The sequence below is a fragment of the Oncorhynchus keta genome, unplaced genomic scaffold (genome assembly GCF_023373465.1).
Source record: "Oncorhynchus keta strain PuntledgeMale-10-30-2019 unplaced genomic scaffold, Oket_V2 Un_contig_2878_pilon_pilon, whole genome shotgun sequence".
NCBI lineage: Eukaryota > Metazoa > Chordata > Actinopteri > Salmoniformes > Salmonidae > Oncorhynchus > Oncorhynchus keta.
Window position 1 is genome coordinate 100,556 of NW_026286225.1, and position 8,483 is coordinate 109,038.

Sequence of the window (8,483 nt, forward strand, 5' to 3'; positions counted from 1 at the left end):
TCCAGTGGTGAAGCAGCGTATGCAGATGTACAACTCCCCGTACCGCGGCGTGTCTGACTGCGTGGGCTCCATCTGGAGGCGTGAGGGCCCCGGGGCCTTCTACCGCTCCTACACCACCCAGCTGACCATGAACGTCCCCTTCCAGGCTCTTCACTTCATGACCTACGAGTACCTCCAGGAGCTGCTCAACCCCCACAGACAGTACAACCCCTCCTCTCACGTCATCTCTGGGGCGCTTGCCGGGGCCATTGCTGCCGCCGCCACCACCCCGCTTGATGTCTGTAAGACCCTCCTCAACACCCAGGAGGCCCTAGCGGTCCATGCTGAGGTCCCAGGAGCACTGGGGGTTGGAGCGAGTGTAGGGACGGCGTCTGCCACTGGGGGGCGCCACATCTCGGGGTTAGGGGAGGCGTTCCGGACTGTGTACAGGATGGGGGTGGGGCGGCGTTCTTTAAGGCGTCCAGGCCAGGATCATCTATCAGATGCCCTCCACCGCCATCAGCTGGTCCGTCTACGAGTTCTTCAAATACATCATCACCAAGCGCCAGTACGAGAGAAGGCTGCACCACCGAGACGGAGAGAAGTAGAGAGGGAGGGAAGACCTTCATTCAAAATGTCCCCAAGGAACCCACCCCCATAGATATGTACTAGAGGGCTCAGCTCCTATCTTTGGGCCAAGTTCCCCCTCTATCTAACTCTATAACCACCCCACAGTAACCCCACCTCTAACCATTTGACCTCTGACCTTCTAAACTACCCAGGAAATAAAAGCCCCCTAGTATTTTTGACTAGAAGAGATACAGCTTTTGTCAAAATTCACCTTACACAGCAGGTTTAGAACTTACTCAGCAGGTTAGGAGAATTGTCGTAGCAGTTTAGGAGAATTAGGTTAAGGTTAGGAAAAGTGTAAGGGTTAGCAAAAGTGAAGTTTTGTTTTTGTTGCCAAAAGCTGTGTCCCATCTACACCTGACCTCCTCTTATCCTCTCACATAAGAGAACAAGTCCCCATCTTTCACATAGTTTATTATAGACATACTTTACATGGCACTTTAATTCAAATATACACTCACTGGCCAGTTTATTTGGTACACCCATCTAGTACCGGGTCGGACTCCCTTCGCCTCCAGAACAGACTGAATTCTTTGGGGCATGGATTCTACAAGGTGTCGGAAAAGTTATTTTCTCAATTGGTATATAGGGACCTAAGGTGTGCCAGGAAACATTCCCCACACCAGTACACCACCGCCACCAGCCTGTACCGGTGACACCAGGCAGGATGGGTCCATGGACTCGTGCTGCATACGCCAAATTCTGACTCTGCCATCAGCTTGACGCAACAGGAACCGGGATTTGTCAGACCAGGAGATGTTTTTCCATTCCTAAATTGTCCAGTGTTGGTGATGGTGTGCCCACTGGAGCTGCTTCCTGTTGTTTTTAGATAGGAGTGGAACCCGGTGTGGTCGTCTGCTGCAATAACCCATCAGTGACAAGGACCGACAAGTTGTGTGTCTGAGATGATGTTCTGCACACCACTGTAGTACTGCTCCGTTATGTGTCTGTTTGTGTCCTGCCTGTTACCTTGCACCATTCTTGCCCCTCTCCTTTGACCTCTCTCATCAACGAGCTGTTTTCGCCCGCGGTACTGCCACTGACTGGACGTGTTTTGTTTGTCGCACCATTCTCGGTAAACCCTAGACTGTCTGGTGTGAAGCCCAGGAGGGCAGAGGTTTCTGAGATACTGGCTCTGGCCTACCTGGCACCAGCAATCATACCACGCTCAACGTCGCTTAGGTCACTCGGTTTGCCCATTCTAACTTTCAATGGAACAGTAACTGAATGCCTGTCTGCCTGCTTTATATAGCAAGCCACAGCCACGTTACTCACTGTCTGTAGGAGCGATCCATTTTGGTGAATGAGGTGATGTACCTAATAAACTGTCCAGTTACTGTATATATTAGAATTATGTTTCTGCATTTCCCTACTATAACCACTAGGGGGCTTTGAGTCTCGACCTCCCTCCTCCATTGACTTTATGGACAGATCTAAAAGAGCCCCAATAATATCTACTTTCTCCTGTAAATGTGCACTCGTTCACTACTTCCCACTAATCTAATAGTATTGGGTTGGTGGAGGAATGGGCTAGTTTCCACCGTGTTTCTTATACCAGTCATTTCCTTTCAAACCAGTGAAGGGAAGTGAACAAGGGCACACTTTGGGAGGAAGGTGAGGTCATGGGGACGTAGACCAAGTGAAGACCTCTGTATTGTGTGATGACTGGAGTCAGTGGATTCAGCATTAAGGATATATCTATAGTCACGACTACCACTGGGCTATATTTACATTAACGTCTAGCATTCTGAAATGGGAATTAAATTCACCAGAAATGCTTTCATGCAATGCTATTTAAAACAATAACTGCCTTTTCCATCTTTGAGATAGTGACTGGGATTGTGTTCACGTATTTCTCCGCCTGTATGTAGACATTGAGGAATATGAGTATTTTGACTTGAAATGCTCAACTTAACCCATTGGAGTTGACTGTGTGTGGATGTGGCTGACTGAATGAGGAAGAGAGAAATAAATCAAATAGGAGTGTAAAGTGCTAGAACACTGAGTGCAAAGCGCTAGAACACTGAGTGTAAAGCGCTAGAACACTGAGTGTAAAGCGCTAGAACACTGAGTGCAAAGCGCTAGAACACTGAGTGCAAAGCGCTAGAACACTGAGTGCAAAGCGCTAGAACACTGAGTGCAAAGCGCTAGAACACTGAGTGCAAAGCGCTAGAACACTGAGTGCAAAGCGCTAGAACACTGAGTGCAAAGCGCTAGAACACTGAGTGCAAAGCGCTAGAACACTGAGTGCAAAGCGCTAGAACACTGAGTGCAAAGCGCTAGGACACCATATAGAGAATAATGTGCCATTTGAGACAGAACCTTTGAGGATGGTAGGAGGGTGTGCTACACCTCCAGTCTACCAGACTTGAGATTTATGGGGTTTGGTTCAGATGGCACCCTATCCCCTTTATAGTGCACTACTTTTGGCCAGGACCCACAGGGAGCAGAAGGTCTTTCCCTTGAGATTGTGTAGTGTCCCAAATGGCATCTATATAGTGCACTACTTTTGGCCAGGACCCACAGGGAGCAGAAGACCTTTCCCTTGCGAGTGGGTGTAATGTCCGAAATGGCATCTTGGCCCCTATATAGTGTACTACTTTTGGCCAGGACCCACAGGGAGCAGAAGACCTTTCCCTTGCGAGTGGGTGTAATGTCCCAAATGGCATCTTGGCCCCTATATAGTGTACTACTTTTGATCACGGCTCATATGGATCTAGTCACTTATAGTCATTTACAGTTACGGTGCCATTTGGTGACTAATCATTTAACCAGTACCACTTTCTAGCACTTATAGTCATTTACAGTTATGTATGGTGACTAATCATTTAAATAGTAACTTACATACATGTAGTTACTTATCCTATGGTAACTAATCATTTAAATAGTAACTTATACACATGTGGTTACTTATCCTATGGTAACTTTTAGCAACATTTACTACGTACACACGGCCTTGAATCAGCCGCCATGAGTCAAACGCACAAATACAAAGTCCTGCTGGACCCTTCATTTCTAAGCCATATTATCACAGAGAAGAACACGTGTGAGTAGGACTACTCTTATCCTAGATCAACTCATTCTATCTGTAAAGGAGTAGAGTTTCAGCCAAGTGTTCTGGAACCGACCTGATAAGTGAAGATTTTAATATATAGGTTCCTTCATTATTATGGTTGAAAAATTCTGGGAACTTTTCAAAATTCTCAGTTTATCCAGGAATGTTCCTGTAATCAATAGGGGAAAGCAAGGCATCCTGAATCCCCAACAATGACCTGTTGGGAAAACTTGGCATTTGGGAAGTTAGGAATTTTGGCCCCTGGCAGGATATCCCCCTCATATAGACTAACCAACTACCACCCAGAACGGAAAACTTGGCATTATGGGAGACTTAGGAAACTACCACCCAGAACGGCACCCTATAGAACCTTTGGAACCCTATGTAACACCTATAGAACCTATAGGTGAAACTGCCACCCAGAATGGCACCCTATAGAACCTATAAGTACTGCCACCCAGAACGGCACCCTAGAACCTATGAGTGAAAACTACCACCCAGAACGGCACCCTATAGAACCTAGGATACCCCGGCACCCTATAGAACCTAAGGTAGAACTACCACCCAGAACGGCACCCTATAGAACCTATAGGTAGAAACTGCCACCCAGAACGGCACCCTATAGAACCTATAGGTAGAAACTGCCACCCAGAATGGCTATAGAACCCTATAGAACCTATAGTAGAAACTGCCACCCAGAACGGCACCCTATAGAACCTATAGGTAGAAACAACATACTACAACATACTGAATACACAAGTAGCGAACAACGTTTTGAATATGTTAACAGTTAACTTAAAGGGGAAGTTCACTATTTTACAACTTTGTCAGATGGCTTCTCATCCTGAAAGTAGTCTATGGGCCAGAAGAAACCTATCAATGCTTCAGGGCTTTTAAACAGCCACTACAAACGTCAGCCAACTTTAGCCACCGCTAGCTCCTAAAATACTGAACGTCCCTTTAAAGGAGTTGCTGAGAGAAAGAGAACTGAATGTAGGAGTGTTTCCTGTCGTATGCCATGTTTGGGAGTGGAAACCAAAGACTGAAAGAACTGGGGATGGGTGAATTTGATGTGATGAAAATGAGGAAAAGCTAGAGAAGAGGATTGATCTGTATTGAAGAGAAACTTCTTCCTGTATTACTTTGTGAATTGTAAATAAATAGAGGCTAACGGGCAGCGCCACGCAGAAGCAGGGTCTTCTCTTGGGACTGCTGCCCCCACGTGCTGGAGACAAATTATCCATTACCATGTGTCTTGTCTCTTTTTTCCTGAAAATGTTCTGTAAGAAATGTCTTATTTGAACAGTAAAACACTGGAAAAGTGCATGTTTAAAGCTGCAGTCTGTAACTTTTTATTTTGTCGTAGAAAGTATTGCCCCTGCACATTGTATACCAAGGTGGCTTGTATTGCCCGTCCCTAACTCTCCTCAATCCTTACCCCCTCTTCCATCACTACCCCTCCTCCTCACAAACCCTGTGTGTCATCTGTCTGTCTGTCCGTGTGCGTAGGCCTATATTTTCAAGAATAACCTCAGCTGTAGCCAGCCTATACAGCCCTGTCCATAGTTTAAACTGTGTGTCAGTGGTGTTTTAATGTGGGATGAAAACCCTTTTCATCAGTGATGCCGCTGGTGGCAGATGAAACACACACAGACAATGGCTGCAGCCCAAATTGCACCCTATTCCCTATTTAGCGCACTACTTTAGACCAGGGCCTATAGGGCTCTAGTCAAAAGTAGTGCACTCTGTAGGGTCATTTGGGACACCGGATAATAACTCACATCATCGTAGCCTTGAGTGGATAATGTGTAAATAACATCCGTCATAATTAAGTTTGGTAATATGGCGTGTGTCAGCTGTATCAGCACCCCTATGATATCCAGCTATTGAGATATACAGGTAACTGCCAAAATAAAGGAAACATTGAAGTACATGAGAGAGAGAAAGTGAATATGAGTTAATTAAGCAATTAACATCCCATCATGGCTAGGGTCATGTAGAAAACTACCCAGTTGACCATTATTTTGCCTACCATGACTAGAAGAGATTTTAGTGATTTGTAAGAGGGGTCTCAAAGGAGCATAGGTGATTTAAAGTGTGTGTGTGTGTGTGTCATTCACCAGGTCTCAACCCAATTCAATACTTATGGGAGATTCTTGAGAGATTCTGAGACAGCATTTTCCACCACCAACAAAAAAAAACACCAAATGATGGTATTTCTGGTGGAAGAACTGTCGCGTTCCCTACACTTGTAGAATCTATGCCAAGGCGCACTGAAGATGTTCTAATGGCTCATGGTGGCCCAATGCCCTATTAACACACTTCATAATATTGTTTCCTTTATTTTGGCAGTTACTTGTGTCTTTTACACGAGAATAATATCTCCTGGAAATACACAGAGAAGGATGAATTTTTAGGCTATCCACTGTCATACTGGTTCTGAGTTGTACCCAGAGGGACGACAGCCCGAGGTATACCGTGTTACAATAGCATGTGGGGCCTAGCTTACATCATCCATTGCATTAGGTTAGGATAAAATTACTAGGATATCAGGGTTGGGGTCAAATCCATTTAAATTCCAGTCAATTCAGTAAATACACTGACATTTCGGTTCTGCTCAAAGCTCTTTAATATGGAACATGTGGAATTGGAATTTGTTTCACTTTCTGAATTGAAATGGAATTGACCCCGACCCTGTTAGATGGACAACATTGGTGAAGTAGGTCTAAGCAAAAAGACTTAATGATTTAGTCATACTCCTTATTTTTGTGCACTTCCCTTAAGGTGTTTACCAAGGCTTTTGCCAAGGTCTTTTTAGCGAACATGCCTCTCCTGTCTTTGGCAAATGACAGGAGTGGCAAGGAGTGTACAAGCTGAACAGAGACAGCGACCAGGCCTCTCTAAGCCAGAGTCTGAACATAAGCCATAGAACAGACCAGACTTAACCAGCTGCTGGTTAGTCCTGATGGAAAAGGGCTGAAGCATAACAAACAGTTCATTACTCAGATGGTTTTCTTTCAAAGGGTGTTTCTCATTTGAACCAAACACACAGCAATGCTTTACTTCATGACCTTAGGACTATAAGGTTCTGACATTTTGTAAGGAAATAGTTAATTGACGTAGTTGCTCTTTAGGTGGTCCTTTACATGTGAGATGTCAGATTGTTGTTGTTTTTAAGTATGTTTAATAAAGAATAGTTTTTAACGTTCTATCTGGGCAAACACCATAACGTTGTGCCTGCAGGTTATGTCTGCAATCCAATCACACTGCTGGGTTGACAATCAAACATAGTTGTATGTAGGGTTATATACAGGGCATTCGGAAGGTATTCAGACCTGTTCTCTTTTCCCACATTATGTTCGAATACAGCCTTACTCTAAAGTTGATTAAATACACGTTTTCCTCATCAAACAACACACAATACCCATAATGACAAAGAGAAAACAGGCTTTTAGACATTTTAGAAATGTTTTGAAAATAAAAACAAATACCTTATTTACATAAGTATTCAGCCCCTTTGCTATGAGATTTGAAATTGAGCTCAGGTGCCTCCTGTTTCCATTCATCATCCTTGAGATGTTTCTGAAACTTGACTGGAGTCCATCTGTGGTAAATTCAATTGATTGGACATGATTTGGAAAGGCAAAAACCTGTCTATATAAGGTCCCACAGTTGACAGTGTATGTCAGAGCAAAAACCAAGACAGGTCCAAGGAATTGCCAGCAGAGCTCCGAGAAAGGATTGTGTCGAGTCACATATAAAACAGTGGCCTCCATCATTCTTAAATGGAAGAAGATTTGAACCACCAAGACTCTTCCTAGAGCTGGCCGCACCGCCAAACTGAGCAATTGGGGGAGGAGGGCCTTTGTCAGGGAGGTGACCGAGAACCCGATGGTCACTCTGACAGAGCTCCAGAGTTCATCTTTGGAGATGGGAGAACCTTCCAGAAGGACAACCTTCTCTGCAGCACTCCACCAATCAGGCCTTTATTATAGAGTGGCCAGATGGAAGTCACTCCTCAGTAGCCCACTTGGAGTTTTCCAGAAGGCACTTAAAGGACTCTGACCATGAGAAACAAGATTCTCTGGTCTGATGAAACTAAGATTGAACTCTTTGACCTGAATGCCAAGTGTCACTTCTGGAGGATGTTTTTGCTGTGTCATTATGGGGTATTGTGTGTAGACTGATGAAGGGGAAAAAACAATTAAATCAATTTTAGATTAAGGCTGTAATGTAACAAAATGTGGAAAAATTCAAGGGGTCTCAATACTTTCTGTGTGTGTGTGTGTGTGTGTGTGTGTGTGTGTGTGTGTGTGTGTGTTATATACACTGAACAAAAATATAAACGGAACATGTAAAGTCTTGTTACTATGTTTCATGAGCTGAAATAAAAGATCCCAGAAATGTTCCATACACACAAAGAGCTTATTTCTCTAATCTTGTGCACAAATTTGTTTACATCCCTGTTAGTGAGCATTTCTCCTTTGCTAAGATAATCCATCCACCTGACAGATGTGGCATATCAATAACCTGATTATTCAGTACGATCATTACACAGGTGCACCTTGTGCTGGGGACAATAAAAGGCCACTGTGCAGTTTCAATTGGCATGCTGACTGCAGGAATGCCCACCAGAATTGTTGCGGAGAATTTTATGTTAGTTTCTCTACCACAAGCCGTCTAACCGGCCTCGCAACCACACACCACGTGTATCCACACCAGCAATGGACCCCTTCACCTGCGGGATCATCTGAGACCAGCCACCCGGACAGCTGATGAAACTGACTATTTCTGTATGTGATAAAGACCTTTTGTGAGG

At 44.5% G+C, this 8,483-nt stretch overlaps 1 pseudogene; it reads left to right on the forward strand.

The window, feature by feature from the left end:
• The window catches only part of LOC118375594 (mitoferrin-2-like), a 30,427-nt pseudogene extending 27,180 nt beyond the window's left edge, over positions 1–3,247 (forward strand).
• Positions 3,248–8,483: the final 5,236 nt, after the last annotated feature.